This window comes from Mesocricetus auratus, unplaced genomic scaffold (genome assembly GCF_017639785.1).
Source record: "Mesocricetus auratus isolate SY011 unplaced genomic scaffold, BCM_Maur_2.0 Super-Scaffold_4256, whole genome shotgun sequence".
NCBI lineage: Eukaryota > Metazoa > Chordata > Mammalia > Rodentia > Cricetidae > Mesocricetus > Mesocricetus auratus.
The window spans coordinates 31,014,731-31,031,184 of NW_024429182.1; the positions used below are offsets into that span (position 1 = coordinate 31,014,731).

A 16,454-nucleotide genomic window follows, 5' to 3' on the forward strand; every position below is an offset into this window, starting at 1 on the left:
ATCCTTTACAAAAAGCATGAAGAAGAGGGGTAGAGGTGAGGGTGGGGGCCTGGAAGTGGAATGAAGTTACAAATTCTCAAAGCCTGCCCCAAGTGACATACTTCCTCCAGCAAGGGCATACCTCCCAAACTTCCCAATTGTACCACCAAAATGCAGACCAAGAAATATATATTTCTTTTCCAAACCACCACACTCCCGTAAAAATCAGGTCACTATTGATTGCACCAGTGGGCATGTCTTATCTAGAAGGTTGGTATTGCAGCATGCAGCATCCAGTGTTGGGTAAGACCATTGAGTGCTGCCTTTTCTTCCCCAGCAGCCTACATAGCATTTGCAATCACTGTGGAAGCTATCCAGGGGGTAAAGGGTTCCCTGGTCAGTGCAAGATTAACTTCTCTGTGTCCTGAAAACCAAGTGTGTTGTGTTGTGTCTTCAGTAATATGATCTTGCCATCTGGTTCTGGTAGGAAACCAAGAGCAATGGCAATAGCTTGTGTTGTTTTGGGCCTCCCGGACCAATAACTTCTATGGTAATATTCTATGCTTGGCACTGAGGTTTTTAGTTAATAACCCATGTCTTTTGGGAGCAGCTCCATCCACTGATGCTGAGTACCTCTGTCCAGACTGTTTCTTTAAAAAAGAAAAGTTTACGTTAGCTTACATACTTGTGGTTTTCCATAAATCTTTTTCATATGTCTTCAATTTTGGTTAACTCCCATGTTTTCCATTCCCTCTTTCCCCATCCCCCCATCCTCTTGCTCCTCCATCCACACTTAACCCCCAGTATTCTCTCCTGTTCTTTTATGTCACATGCGTTCTACTAGCCTCTCTAGAGAGAGAGAGAGAGAGAGAGAGAGAGAGAGAGAGAGAGAGAGAGAGAGAGACTTCAAGATCATAGTATTCCATACAGCTTTCTCCACATACTCTTTATTTTGGTTAACCCTTCCCTTGCTTATTCATTCCCCCACATCCCCACCCCCTTTCATGCATAACTTTTCAGCTTCCACTATTCTTCCTCTCCACTTTTAATCATATTTTCTCATCTCCCCTCCCTTAATGCCCACCCTAGTGGTCATTTCTGGTTTTCTAGATCCACTTGTTCTCAAAGTTAAACACACAGGACAAAAGATTTGAAGTTGGTATCTCTCTCATATGAGAGAGAAAATGCAGTATTTGTCTTTCTGGGCCGAGGTGACCCCACTTAAATGATTTTTTCTAGTTCTATTTATTTAGCTGAAAATTTCATCCTCCAATTTTTTTCTTTATGGCCAAAAATATATTTCCTATTATAAATATACCATCCTTTCCTTATCCATTGATCAACTGGTGAGCATCTAGGTTGATCCTATTTCTTTATTATTATGAACAGATCATCAATAGCATGGATGTATACATGTTTCTGAAATAGGATGTAAGTACTTTGGCTATATGCCCAGAAGGGGCATGACTGGGTCATGTGCTGGCTCTGCTTCCAGTCTTTAGAGTAACTGCATACTGATTTCTAGAATGGCTGAACTAGTTTATACCTCCACCAACAGCATGTAAGTGTTCCCATTTCTTCACATCCACACCAACATTTGATGTCATTTGTTTCCCTGATCACAGTCATGACTGGGGTAAGATGGAATCTTAAGGTGGTTTAAATCTGCATTTCCCTGACAGCTAGGGATGTTGAACACTTTTTCAAATGGTTAGTAGCCACTTGTATTTCTTTTGAGAATTTTCTGTGCAGTTCCATAGCCCATTTAAAAAACTGAGTTGTTTGTTTTTTGATGTTCAGTTTTCTGAGTTCTTTGTGTATTTTAGATATGAATCCTCTTTTGGATGTATAGCTGTCAACACTTGTCTCCCCTTCTGTGGGCTTCTTTTTCACTTGATTGATTATTTCCCTTGATATACTGAAGCTTTTTAGTTTTCCCGAGGTTCTGTTTGTCAATTCCTGACCTTTAATTCTGAGCAAAGAGAGTTGAATTCAGAAAGTCATTTCCTATACCTATAGCCTGCAGGACACTATCTATATTTTCTTTGAACCATTTCCACATTTCAGATTTCACATTAAGATCTTTGATTCATTTAGAGTTGTTTTTGTGAGTGTTTATAAATATGAGTCTAACGTCATTCTTTTAACTTGTGGATATCCAATTCTCCCTGCATCATTTGGTGAAGATGTCTTTTCTCCAGTGTGTATTTTTGACATCATTGTCAAATATGAGACAGCTGTAATTATGTGCACTTGTATTTGGATCTCATTTTCCATTGGTCTACATGTCTGTTTTGTGCCAGTACCATATTGCTTTTATTCCCATATATCCCTGTAATATAGCTTGATTTGAAACATTTTATAGAATCTTATATTTAAATTATTTATTGGCTATTTTTCTTTTTTCATAAACTGCCTGTTCAATTCATTGATCCATTTATTGATTGACAATTAGTTTTATGGGGTATTTAATTTTTGCATAATCTAGATCATAACCTTTTACCACATGCATAGCTGGTAAAAAAAATTTCCCCCATTTTGCAGGCTGTTTCCTCACTTTGGTGGCATTCCCTATTTTGAAGATGGTTTAATTTATACCTCACAGAAATGCCATACTTTTTGACTGCTAAAAATTGGTTAGCTAAAAAGAATAAACAGTCTATGCTGGGCATGATGGTCTGTAATCCCAGAACCCATGGAATCCGAGGCCAGAATATGGAGAGTTTCAAGCTAGCCTGGGGCACATAGTGAGACCTCATGCCAAAACAAAACAAAAATTCTCACTTATTTTTCTATTATGAAAAAGAAATCACTGAAGTTGTTTTTAAAGTCATCAGAGGTGCTAAAGTTGGGAATGAGGAGGGTGCAAGTCTTAGAGAAGGGAGCCCTGAGGCAGGCCCGGGAGTAGTGGTATGCTTGTGACAACAGAAGGGAAGGCTGGGAGCCTAGGCTGCCACAGGAACAGGAGCCCGCGGATAGAACTCCATTTTACAGGGGCCTCCCAGACTGGGAGCAAGCACCGCCTAGCTGGTGGGGGTCGGCATACCTAACTGGAGGCCACTTAGCACAAGCAAGGCTCCTAACCTGTTAAGGCTACTGTGACCTTTAGCTTTAAACACCCCCCCCCCCCCGGCAAATCAGTGAGAATGAAATCTCCGGCAGGAGTTTGTCCCCGTGAGTATTTTACAGCTAGGATGAGAGCCGCAGTATTAAGAGCAAATAGATGGGGAAGGGCAAACTCAGACAGGCTCACAGATTCGATGGTTAGTGGGGGGGGGGGGTCACAGTGCTTCAAACCTTAGAAGCAGTTTGAATCATGCCCCCGCAGAGAGGTCATAATGAGTCAGTTCTAAATAATTTTCCACTGTTGTCTTAAAAGAAAAAAGACTCCAAGTATTTTAAGTTTCAAAATATTTTCCCCGTTTACAACAGAAGATCATTCCCAATTGGGTCTAATTGGCAGTGAAAACTGCTTGCTTGCCAAAGATGGGTTTGGAGGCAGGCAGAGTGGAACCGAGCATGTGAAGCTTCTCATGGACGCTAGGTGGTGCCGTGGACTGAGACTTGGTCTAATGTGTGTCAAAGAAATGTTAGACTGGGAGAAAAGTCTTGGAAACTCCTATTCTTCAGTCACGGGTTTTAAAGTATTATTATTATTGCTAAGTATTTACTATTATTATTGTTGTTGTTAATTTGGTGTGTGGACAAAAGTTGGCTACTTTTCACGTTTCTCATTCGTGAAGAGAAAGCGATGGAGGAGGCTGTTCCCAGTGTGTGCTATCTTGCAGCTGCCACAGCTGGCTCCAGAGGCTCAGCAAGCAGGAAGGAGGTTGAGACAACCCCGGGCTGTCCCTGCGACATCAACGGTTTGCCCACTAGGGGGCACGAGCAGAGGAGTGTGGATTGGGTCAACACCGACTGCGTTTCTTCTTGCTTCTCACCAACAAAAGCTTTCCTTAGATTTGGGTTCAGTAATTCCCTCTTCCCCTTGTGTCTTGAGGCTTCGGTGAGCAGTCATTCTCTCCTAAAACCTGCCCACTGTGTTCCTGTCTTCTGTTAGCCCTGACCACACCTTTGAAAAGATCCCAGTGCTTCTGCTCCTGTCCCTCCTCCCGGGATGCTCTTTCCTCATTCCCCTGTCCCACGCCCACCCAGCTCTCTCTCAGAAAGCAATTCTTTTGGTTTCCTATACTTATCTCCATACAACCACATAGATAGACACGTGTTCAACTATTTACTCAGATTACAGCATACTTGAGTGCTGTGCCACGATTTTATTTCCACATGAGATACCCTAAAGATCTCTCTACAGCAGCACACAAAAAGCTTCCTTATACCAGTTCATGGCTGAATTATATTCTACTTTATAGGAATACAATTACTTTTTAACCGTCTCTGTATCGATAGAGATGTAGGTTATTTCCAGACACTGTGATAAATGTTGCCATAGGACAGAGGCCACTGTCCTCTGACATTTGTATGTCTGAGGAAATGTATGACTGAGTAAATCGCCTCAGGTTAATTCTCGGCAGAGCCCATGTCACAATAATCAGAAGTAGGAGGTTAACATCTGTGATCTGCATTTTGTAGGACATTCCTCTCCCCACGTAGTCTATTTCCACTTACTCCCCCTTTATCCTTCCCTCCTCTCATCGTCCCCCAGCTGTCTTTTTCTTTTAAAAACAGGGTTTGACTGTGTTGCCTATGTTGGTCTTGGACTTGTGACCTCCTGCCCTAGCCTTTTGAACAGCTGAGCCTCTACGTGTATGCCACTGCATCTGGCTTCAAACTCCATCGTCATAAAATTTCTACCCTTCCACATTTATTCCCAGCTTAGTGGTTATGAACAGAGATCCATGGTATTGTAGTATACTTTCTGCTGCATTGGTAATTATCTATGTGACCCTGGCAAATCATGACTTCTTGTGCCTCAGTTTCTTCATATATAAGATGATTCCTTTCTCGTAGTTTGATAAAAACGCTTAGTCCTTGGAGTAGTATCTGTCACCAGTAAGAGCCACATAGACACTGTCACATTCCTGCAGCCTGAGCCAGTGCTACGCACCTGTGGACATTCACACGGAGAACCAGAGGTGTTCACTGAAGTTTCAGTAGTAGCTTGCCTTTCATATAAATGATAAGATTAGATCAATTCTTGAAAGCAAAGTAGGACCAAAAGATTAGGGAACTGGGTACTGAAGAGACTTTCTGGAGATACCTTTTGTACATTATAATTTTGTTTTGATTTTCCTGTTCATGTGTCCTTAAAACAGTGAGACCCATACCTGCTTAGCTAACTGGGAATCCTTTCAAGAGAGTATCCTTCTTATCATTTTCAAGCTAGACTTGTGGTCCATAAGGATCCATCATCCATACACCAATAGACCAGGAGCATCTTATTTCAGAAGTCCATACCACACCCAGCTGAGTTAAACCATCTCAGCATCATCCTTTACTGATCTCTTTCATAGATTTCATGTTGCACTTGTTCTTAAATCCTATGAATTGACCAAATATCATACGGAATCCCCACTGAAAGCCATTTTGTTTCCCAAAGCTCTCTGCAATAGATGGGGAGAATTCGAACTGAGGCAGCAGCTGTGGTCAGCACAGTTCCTTCTTCTCCTAGATGTTGCCCTTTGCCAAAGACACACTAAACTGTCTGCAAGTTCAAAGCATTAAGCAAGCATTCTGGCAAGGCAGAACCACCAGAAGCATACACCTAGTTTCCATGACAAATAAGGAAATGTGATATTAGCAGGTGGAGGCCTCTTCTGCATTTCTACATGGACATATACAGCAACATAGACTGGAATAGAATGGAACCTGTCCCCTGTTGGCAGAGTCACCTCAAAGGAATAGAAAGATCAATAATCATGTTAGTTGGTACAATAATCAAGGAATTATTTCAAAACCAGCATAAGTGATGCCAAGTGAATCATGTATTCACTAAAATATGGCATATTGAATTAAAATAAAGTGCATTAGAAACCTTAAAAAATTCTATGAATTATGTCTTTTTAGTAGTCATAAGCTTCAACCTTGCCCTTTCTGCCTCCTCTAATATTACCTCACACCCAGTTTTTGGTTTCCAGGGACCATTGTAGAGTCACCCGGGGAGTAGGGATCAAAGGGCTGTGGCAGTTGTCTTGGCTGATGATTGATGTAGGAGGGCCTAACCCACTGTGGGTGGTACCATCCCTAGGCAGGTGTACCTGGGCTGTGTAATAATCTAGAGGACTATGTTACATAGAGTAAGCCAGTAAACTGTTCCTCCATGCTTTCTGTTTCAGTTCCAACCTCAAGTTTCTGCCCTAACTTCCCTTATGATGGACTGTTACCTTGAGGTATAAGTCAAACAAACCCTTTCCGCCCCCAGGTTGCTTTGGTCACATTGTCTTAATACAGCAATAGAAAAGCAAACTAGGACTGAAGTGTTGAGAACTGGGTTTTTGGAAGGGAAGGGGAAAAAGGTAGCCTGACTCAAAGATGGGGGAGAATAGGTGATAGCTGTGTGGAGAACAAGCCAGCTTTGAAATAATTCTGTGAGAGTTGGGCAACTGGTTTCACTTTTCACAGTTCCACAATCAGGTTGAGACTTCAAGCAGAAAGGGCCCAGATGGAGCCTATGAGGCATGGCCTGAGTGCTATGATGGAGCCTGTGGGGCGTGGCCTGAGTGAGTGCTGTGATGGAGCCTGTGGGCCGTGGCCTGAGTGCTGTGATGGAGCCTGTGGGGCATGGCCTGAGTGAGGGTTGTGATGGAGCCTGTGGGGCGTGGCCTGAGTGAGGGCTGTGATGGAGCCTGTGGGGCGTGGCCTGAGTGCTGTGATGGAGCCTGTGGGGCATGGCCTGAGTGAGGGCTGTGATGGAGCCTGTGGGGCGTGGCCTGAGTGCTGTGATGGAGCCTGTGGGGCGTGGCCTGAGTGAGGGCTGTGATGGAGCCTGTGGGGCGTGGCCTGAGTGCTGTAATGAACTAAAGCACAGTGACAAGGTTCCTTGTGGTGGACCTGTAAGCAAAGACAGGAATTTCATGAGAGTATCTCAGAAGCCTGCCAAGATAAAAGGTCCCATCACACACCAGTCGACAAGCAGGTAACATCATAGCAGCTAAGAGACCAAAGACTAGACCCACCTCCATTTTCAAGTCACCGTGTGAGCCTAATGTCCTAGATTTATGGGTAGGTGAGTAATTAAAGTTTCCTCTGTCCAAGGTAATGAAAATGTTTACTCTAAGCAATGAGTCTTATCCCAGGAGACATTTCTGCCACACAGGCTACAGTTTCTAGTCTTCTGTTTTTTCACTTTCCCCCTTCCCTCCTCCTCCTCTTCTTCCTTGTTCTTCCAGGAATATGACAAATTCGTTGTGTCTTTATGAGCATGCCATGACAAGACAGTGTTCTTGCCTGTATGACACGGGGGGTGGGTTTGAATTTCTGCCCCAGCTCTACCTCCTCAAGGTTTGATATCATCTAATCCACAGAACAGATTGTCAATACAATACCTGAAGACTTTTTCCTTTGCTTTACTATTGGTCACGCTCCCATCAGAAGACACGAAAACTGGTAAGGGTTATCTGTATCAGCAAGCACGTGGATTCTGATAACGCTTGGTCAGTTGTTTCCTTACTGCCCATCAGTGAAAATACAGGCAGCAGCAAGGCTGGGGCCAGGTCTTCCTGCACTGGGAGCACGTGACTTATCTTTGAGGCATATCATGTGAAACTGATCCTCAGATGTCCTCGCTTGAGGCTGGCTGCAGTGGAGGTTGGGGGAAGGGATGGCTCCAACCTAAAGACGCTTCATGCTAAGTGAACAGAAAGATTACTCCCTGTTAATATACAAGGGTTGGCCTCCACCAGGACCCCTCAGGTCAGGGGTGCACGGGTTTCATCGGTTCAAAGCCAGCTTCTGTCGTGGACTTTGGAAAAGAGAGCTGTGTGAGAGCACACTATTGAATTTAGCATCCTATTTCTCAAGCAGATATATTGAAGGAGGATATTAAGAGGGAAGGAATAGTATGGTTTCCCAACAGGTGGAATCAATTGCTAGACAAGACAATCAAATATGTGTGGCCTCTGGGGATGGTGTTCTAGGCCTACTAATCAACTGTGACTTTGAGCACATAATTCTTTGTGCCTCATCTATAAAATGGAAACATTGGACAGGGCTGGAGAGATGGCTTGGCAGTTAAGAGTACATACTCTTCTTGCCGTGGTCTCTTGGGGCCCAATCCCTATGCTGATCAACTCATAGCTCACAACTGAGTTTAACTCTAGTTTGGAGACTTTTCTGGACTTCTGTGCTCACATGCACATATGCACACCCCCAACACATGATTATATGCCCAAGAGTGGTGTTATTTTGTTTTCTTTAAAGATTTATTATGTATAGTATTCTGCCTGCAAGTATGATGGCGCACCAGAAGAGGGCACCAGATCTCATTATAGATGGCTGTGAGCTACCACGTGGTTGCTGGGAATTGAACTCAGAACTTTTGGAAGAGCAGCAGGTGCTGTCAACCTGAGACATCTCTCCAGCCCCAAAGTCCATTGTCTTATATGCTAATTTAAGAAGCCAATGAAAACATCATTCTAGATGATGCCATTTTTCCTGAATGGATTTTGGTGTGTGTGTGTGTGTGTGCCACTAAATATTTAAGGGGAGTACTTTTAGTTTCTTTCAAGGTATAGAACAATAAATAAACATATGAACATTTCTAACCTTCTTGGAAATATAGGTGAAGTGACACATCGTAAAATTTGAACTTCCAATGAGGGTAATTGTGAATAGTCATATTTTCTTTTCTTTCTTTCTTTCTTTTTTTTTTTTTTGTTTTTTGTTTTCGAGACAGGGTTTCTCTGTATTGTTTTGGAACCTGTCCTGGAACTTGCTCCGTCTCAAACTCAGAAAGATCCACCTGCCTCTGCCTCCCGAGTGCTGGGATTAAAGGCATGCACCACCACTGCCCGGCCTATGTTTTCTTTTTGTTTTTTTTTGAGACAGGGTTTCTCTGTGTAGCTTTGGAGCCTGTCCTGGAACCCACTCTGTATGCCAGGATGGCCTTGAACTCACCGCCAGGTAACAGTCATGTTTTCTTAAGTTCCAAATTGACATAAAGGTTCTGATCATTTCTCACTGATCCTCAGTGCGATGAGAATTCTGGCCCCTTAGAGAACTCTGAACACAGTATTGATTTTTCTCTGCAACTTCAAAAGCCACAACAAGACATTGGTAAGTTTGGCCTAGCTGGTGACATTTTTTCTTTTAATACTCTTATGCTTCTTAAAATTTCTAAAATGAGCAAAGAAAATTTTGAAAATTGAAACCTCAGTACTGGAAAGATGGCTCAGAGGTTAAGGGCACACACTGCTCTTGCAGAAGACACAAGTTTGATTCTTAGCACCCATGTCAGCCAGCTCAACAACTGCCTGTGACTCCAGTTCCAGGGATCTGATGGCCCTGACCTCAGTGGACAGCTGAACCCACGAGCACATCTCCCCCCCCCCCACAATTAAACTTCCTTTAAATTAAAGTTCTTTAAAAGTTAATATTTGCTATTCTACTTACTTTCTTTTTATAAAAATGGTATTTGTTTTTTCAATTATGTAGGGGGGGACACATACATGTGAGTGCTGGTGGCCACAGGCACCAGAAGAAGGGATTGCAATCCTTGGGGGTGGATTAACAGGCAGTTGTATACTGCCTGGCATTGGTGCTAGGGACTGGACTGCAGTTCTCTGCAAGAGCAGCACGCGTTCTCAACTGCTGAGCCATCTCTTCACTTATTTTCATAAAGCAAAGAGAAATTGGCTAGTTCATTGCCTTCTAGAAATAGCCCAGAGAATAAAACACCGGAAGTCAGCATGTTTTATTGCCTTTTTAAAAAGAGGAAACTGTAATTCCCCAGATTTGGACTTGGGCATAGATGGGCTCTTGTAGGTCTTAGTATTGAGATGTGTGACACCTTGGTGACCTCATATCTATTTGTCTCAATAGCTTTATATCACTATTATCACACATCTGGTCCTGGAAAAGTAGACTAGAAAGTCCCTGAGATGCAAATCTCTAAGAGATATACAGGAATCTAAGAGATACCACGAGAACAAAAGACTGCCACATAGCTTCTCCACTGTTTGCATCACTGATTTTAATATTATGGAGACCTGGAGGGTATTATGGAGGGGGGAGGTAATTCTTATATTTTACCCAATTTCTTCTCTCTCTATATACGAGTGTGTTTCATTAAGGTTCTGGTCTGAATGACATTTTCTCCTGGAGTCACATGATAAGATATATAGCATGCAACATTCTCAGTTCCTCTTACTGCAACCACAATGGTAGCTTCAGAAGCAGGCCCAAAGGAGAAGGAGATGCTGGAAGAAAGCAAAGCCCAGGCTGGGGTTTTGCAAGATGTCAGTTCATTTATCAGAGGAATCTCTTTTAGAGCCCCAGAGCAAAATCCTGGATATTTTTGGCTGAGGGGTATTAGCCCTTTGCACTTCCTTATTTTTTATCAATGTCAGTGACAGCTGTAAACTCCCTGCAAATCCAGTACTTTCTGCAAGTCCCAGGTACATACACAGTGCCTAAATCTTGGTCCAAACTTGTAAGCGTTTTTAGTCTTGTTAGGGAAACCTGTCCAGACAAAGTAGAGGAGACCGTCAAAACAGATCTTCTTATAAATCCTTTGAAGACTATTAAGCCAGGCATGGTGGGGTACACCTGGAATCCTAGAAGGCTTAGGCAGTGAGATTATGAACTACAAGCCAATCTGGGCTATACTGAGAGATCCTCTTTCTCTTTCAAAAAGAAAAAAGATAAAGTTCTTATTCATTTTGTTTGTACCTCTCTTGAGACAGCCAAGGATCTCAGCAGTTAGGTCAACTTCACCAATTATAGCTCAATACATTCTTTATATTGCTTCCAAATTTAATCTGACATGTCTGACACTGGTTTTGTGACTTTCTCCCATCAACCACCACCTGAGCAACTCTGTCTTAAAATGCAGCTTGTTTCTGACATTTCTGGAACCTGGCACCCACACAGGACTTCATCTCACTTCTAATGCCTCCAGCATTCTAGATCAACTCAGGCAACAAACAGGAACTCCCACAATCCTAACCCTAAGGGGTCAGTAATGTGCTTCAATGACTCACAGCCCCAAGGGAAACAGTCCAGTGCTTCTGCTGGCTTATTTTATGGGGTATGATAAAGGCTATAGGTAAATTGAAAGGACACACTTTCTAAGAATACTGAATATAGGACCTTATGCTCTGCGAAATGAAACTGCACCACCCTTTTGGTTTTTGGGTGTTTGTCACCCAGAGATATCCAAACTTCATAGTCTAAGTTATGACTATACTTTCTGCCCATCTTCCCTTTTCAGAAATCGGGGTTCTACTGGAAGTTCCAAGATTTTAGTCATGGCTGGACCATTGTGAAGTACCCAGGTGACCATCAGGAGGTGCCTCATTAAAATAAAAAAAGATGCAGGTTTGGAGAAATAGCTCAACAATTGAGAGCATTGTCTGCTCTTCCAGGTTTGATTTCTAGCACCCATATAGCAGCTCACAACCAGGGTGTTAGGGCATCCAAATCAGGGACTAAGAGCAGAAACCAACTGTCTTCCGCTGCTTCTAAATGAAGGAAAAATATGTATCCATTTTTCATGAAGAAATTAAGGGTTCTGCTCTGAACACTCTTCTCATCTGCTACATGCTTTCTACTGTAGAAATTGCTTCCAGTGGACTCTTACAACCAAACTAAAATCCCAAGTCTCCCTCATTTTCCCTTAGATCCAAAGAGATTAGAAAAGTTGTAGTTGAAATCAGGTAGCTGGTTTCTACATTAGTTTTGAGTCCACCTAAATTCTACTAGTCCCTTTTCATTGGTCCCTAGCATAGTCCTTTTAGCAAAATAGAGCTTTGGTGATCGTGCCTTCTCAGAAGTATGTTAATAAATCCCTAAGTCTCGCTTACCTCTCAGCGGATGTACCTTTAGGATAAAGTGGAATTGTTCCCTGTGCACCCTCTCAGTAACTCTTCATTTCTTTCTCTCATGGTTCATACATTCATTCATTCTATGAAACTGCACTGTGGTAGGCACTGTCCTAAGAGACGGAAAGGTGAATCTTGGTCTTCCCTCAAAGACCTCATATTGGTAGAAAAATACAGACAACCAGTGTATATGCATGTCAGTGTGTATTAGAAAGTGCCCTCCATTCGGATGGACAGATCTCAGTAGGACTCAGACTTGGCAAGTAAGAGTAGAGAGGAATCTAGCCCCTTCTTGCTTCTTTGGCTGGGAGGCTTTGTATAGGGCACAAAGAGAGCAACTCTGTGTTATGGCTCCAGGTACACAGACATCATAGACTCACAGTGTGCTAAACATAGGGGAAAGAGCCCAGCCAGGAAGACAGAGAGCATGAGAGGGGTTAATGGCAGAGGCTACACATGAGCTGACCTGTGAAGGAGTCTGCCAACTAAATATGAGTGAGAGTGAAGGGCAGAGGGTACCAAGCCACACAGCTGTAAAACAATGTGCTCTTCTCCATGGTGTCTTATGGGCTCTTCATTGACTAGGATGCCATGTGCAGAGTGGAAGGACGGAAGTGGGAGAGATGTGGCAGGAAGTGAAGCTAGAAGGCTGGAGCCATGACCAAGGACCAGACTGTAGTTTCTTGCTGATTCAAGTGTGGCCTTTCACATATAGATTATTATTATTATTATTATTACCAAGAAACTTGTTAGAATTGCAGAATCTGAGCTCACCCAAGACCCACTGAATTACCCTACACATTTGAAGATTCTCAGAAGTTCATGTAGACATTAAACATTGGGTAGCACTGGCTCAGGGGAGAGCCTATGAGAACTCAAGTTTTGCTTCTCAGCTTGTTCTTTAGATATTGGCAGCTCTGTATTTTCCTTATGCTTCCACGGGCCTCCAGTGAATGGATTTATCTTCAGGGCACCTCAGTGTCATTGACCTAAGCCTCCAGTTGGGGAAAACAGACATATGAACAGTTTAACTTGCCATTAGCAATCAGCAAATCAAAACAGAAGGGAGAAAACATGAACTCTTTCTTCTCTGTTTATCTTTGTTCTTAGTACTCAGGCTTGTTTAGTCTGGATCTCCACCTGGGAAGCACTGTACTCTTATTCTAGTTGGAAGAAGGAATGTCTGATAACTGTTCAGCCTGAAGGTGGTGTCTGAGCATCAGGCTGGAGGTAGGGGTGAGGGATACCTAAAAAAAACGGAAAAAGCAGAAGCAACTGTAAAGTACATGCTAGGAAGAAAAGTGAATGTCTGTTGCCCCTGGCCCAGCTTCATTGGCATCCAACTACTTACTTAACTATGCACACTCAGTCTCCCTCCTCTCCCTCCCTCTGTGTGTGTGTGTGTGCATGTGCACATGCGTGCATGTGTATTCCATTTGTGTAGCTCAGACCTGCTTTTTTGAGGGACTGTAGGACCTAGATTTTTTCAGAGACCTTAGCTGGTTCTTAGCCCCTTTTCCCCATTTAAGCTTGGCTTTCCTTCTTGGCCTCAGTTAGCTTAGAAAACTCAAATCAATTGAAGCTAGCAGGCTTTACTTTCTGCATGTAGATGCTTCTCATTATTTTTCTCTATGGGAGGTATTAAAAGACAAAATCTCTAGGATCCAGTGAGGGCTTTAACACCTGTGTGATGCTGTGGTTGAAGTTAACTAAGGGGTTAGGCCTGATTTGATGGATCACTGAAGTCAAAGCTCAATGCACCCCCTGCAAACCAACAAAGAAAGACCTCTGAGGAAGGAGGCTCAAAAGAAAAAACACTGCTATCTCCAACAGTTTCTGGGAAATCAGCAAAGAAACCCCACAAGGTTACAAATGTATCATCGATTGGTGGCAGAATCATGTTAGCACAAAAGAGGGATGGCAACAGAAAGGGGCAGGGCTATGTGGTGGTGTCTATTTAGATTTTAAAATAAAATTCTACATGGAAACTGTGCAAAGAACAATTTGGGTGCTTACCACAAGTTGATAACTGCACGTACACTCTGTCAGTTTGCCTTGGCTATCTTGTTCATCTGAAAGTGTGGTTGCTGGTTTAGGGAGAGGGGAAATTAGAGAAGAAACTTGAAAATATCAACTTTTGAATCTGCCTTGTCCTCAGGCTGTTGGGGGATATACAATAACACTGTGAATCCTGAATTTGCATTTGTGGTAATTAAATAAAATTAACCTTGGGTCAGGAGATTGTATTAGCAACTAGTTGACAGGAAATAACCATAGAGCATTAGAGAGAATCCAGGACGGATAGAGAGACATAGGATGTAGCAGAGAGAGAGGGACTTGGAGTGGTGGGCAAAACAGAAACATGGGTCTTAGGGAGACACCAGCAAGGATAAGAGGGTCAGCTGATTGCTACTCAGTCTCTCTGAGCTAGCAGGTTTTCACTCCAGCCTTTGAATCTCAAGTCTTACTTATAAGCAACACAGCTGGCGACAGAGGGAACAGAATTCCTGCCAGGCTGTGGCCAGAGAAGCAAAGTGCAATGGCTGGCTGAAGTCACAGAACAACTTCAGGAAAATTAAATTATCTTTATGATAAAACTAACAGTTTTACTTATATGTCAATTACTAGAAAAATAATGTAGCCTCTCCAAACCTCTCTTATTTACAGCATTTTCAGTGAGTAAAGACTGATTTTAACAGCCCTGAATACTTCTTGAGTTATATTTAAAAAGTAAAAACTAAAAAGAAAAAGAAAGAAATCTTATGTAAGCAGTCAGTAGATGGAGACTTCACAAGTGGTTAAGTGCTTCTTTTTTTCTATTTTAATTTAAATTAGAAACAAGCCTGTTACCCATGTCAATCCCAGTTCCCTCTCCCTCCCCTCCTCCTCTGACCCCCTCAGCCCCCCAGTCCCCCATCCCATCCCCACTCTGCTCTCCAGGGAGGGTGAGGCCTCCCATGGGGGAATCTTCAAAGTCTGTCATATCATCCAGGGCAGGACCTAGGCCCTCCCCCATGTGTGCAGGCTGAGAGAGCATCCCTCCATGTGGAATGGGCTCCCAAAGTAAATGTGTACGCTAGGGATAAATACTGATCTACTCTCTGAGGCCCCATCACTAACACCCACATTCAGGGGTTCTGGGTTAGTCCCATGCTGGCCTCCCAGTCACCATTCTGGGGTCCATGAGCTCCCGCTTTTTCAGGTAAGCTGCCTCTGTGGGTTTCACTAGTCAGGTCTTGACTTCTTTACTCATCACTCCTCCCTCTCTGCAACTGGGTTCCAGGAGTTCAGTTCAGTGTTTAGCTGTGGGTGTCTGCTTCTGCTTCCATTGGCCACTGAATGAAGGCTCTAGGATGGCATATAAGGAAGTCATCAAATTCATTATCAGGGATGGGCATTTAAGGTAGTCTCTCCACTATTGCTTAGTTTGCCAGTTGGTGTCATCCTTGTAGACCTCTGGAAATCTCACTAGTGCCAGATCTCTCCTCAAACCTATAATGACTCCCTCTATTATGGTATCTCTCATCCTGCTCTCCTCTATTCTTCCCCTGACTCAACCTTCCTGCTCCCCCATGTCCTCCTCTCCCCTCCTCTCCCCTCCTCTCCCCTCCTCTTCTCCCCCTCTCTTTTTCCCAGCTCCCTTTCCCTTCCCCCTCATGATCCCAATCCCCTTAGGAGATCCTGTCCCATTCCCCTTCTCTGGGGTACCATGCATATCTCTCTTAGGGTTCTCCCTGTTTCCCTGACTTCAAGCTCTACTATAGAGCTATAGTAATGAAAATAGTTTGGTATCGGCACAAAAATAGACAGGTAGACCAGTGGAATTGAATTTAAGACCCTGATATTAACCCACACACCTATGAATACTTGATCCTTGACAAAAAAGCTAAAACTATACAATGGAAAAAGAAACAAATGGTGCTGGCATAACTGGATGCTGGCAGGTAGAAGACTGCAGATAGATCCATGTTTATCGCCATGCACAAAACTTAAGTCCAAATGGATCAAAGACCTCAACATAAATCCAGTCACACTGAACCTCTTAGAAGAGAAAGTGGCAAGTATCCTTGAACAAATTGGTACAGGATATCGCTTCCTGAACATAACATCAGTAACACAGACAATTAATAAATGGGACCTCCTGAAACTGTGAAGCTTCTGTAAGACAAAGGACACAGTCATCAAGACAAAATGGCAGCCCACAGAATGGGAAAAGATATTCATCAAGCCCACATCTGACAGAGGGCCGATCTCCAAATTTACAAAGAACTCAAGAAGCTAGTCTCCAAAACACTAAATAATCCAATTAAAAAGTGCAGTACAGAAATAAATAGAGAATTCTCAATAGAGGAGTCTAAAATGACTGATAGACACTTAAGAAAGTGTTCAGCATCCTTATCCATCAGGGAAATGCAAATCAAAACAACTCTGAGATACCATCTCACTCCTGTCAGAATGGCTAAAATCAGAAACACCAAT

The 16,454-nt window shown here is 43.0% G+C and overlaps 1 pseudogene; it reads left to right on the forward strand.

Moving 5' to 3' along the window:
• Nucleotides 1-5,608: 5,608 nt before the first annotated feature.
• Nucleotides 5,609-5,853, forward strand: LOC101830379 (annotated as a pseudogene).
• Nucleotides 5,854-16,454: the final 10,601 nt, after the last annotated feature.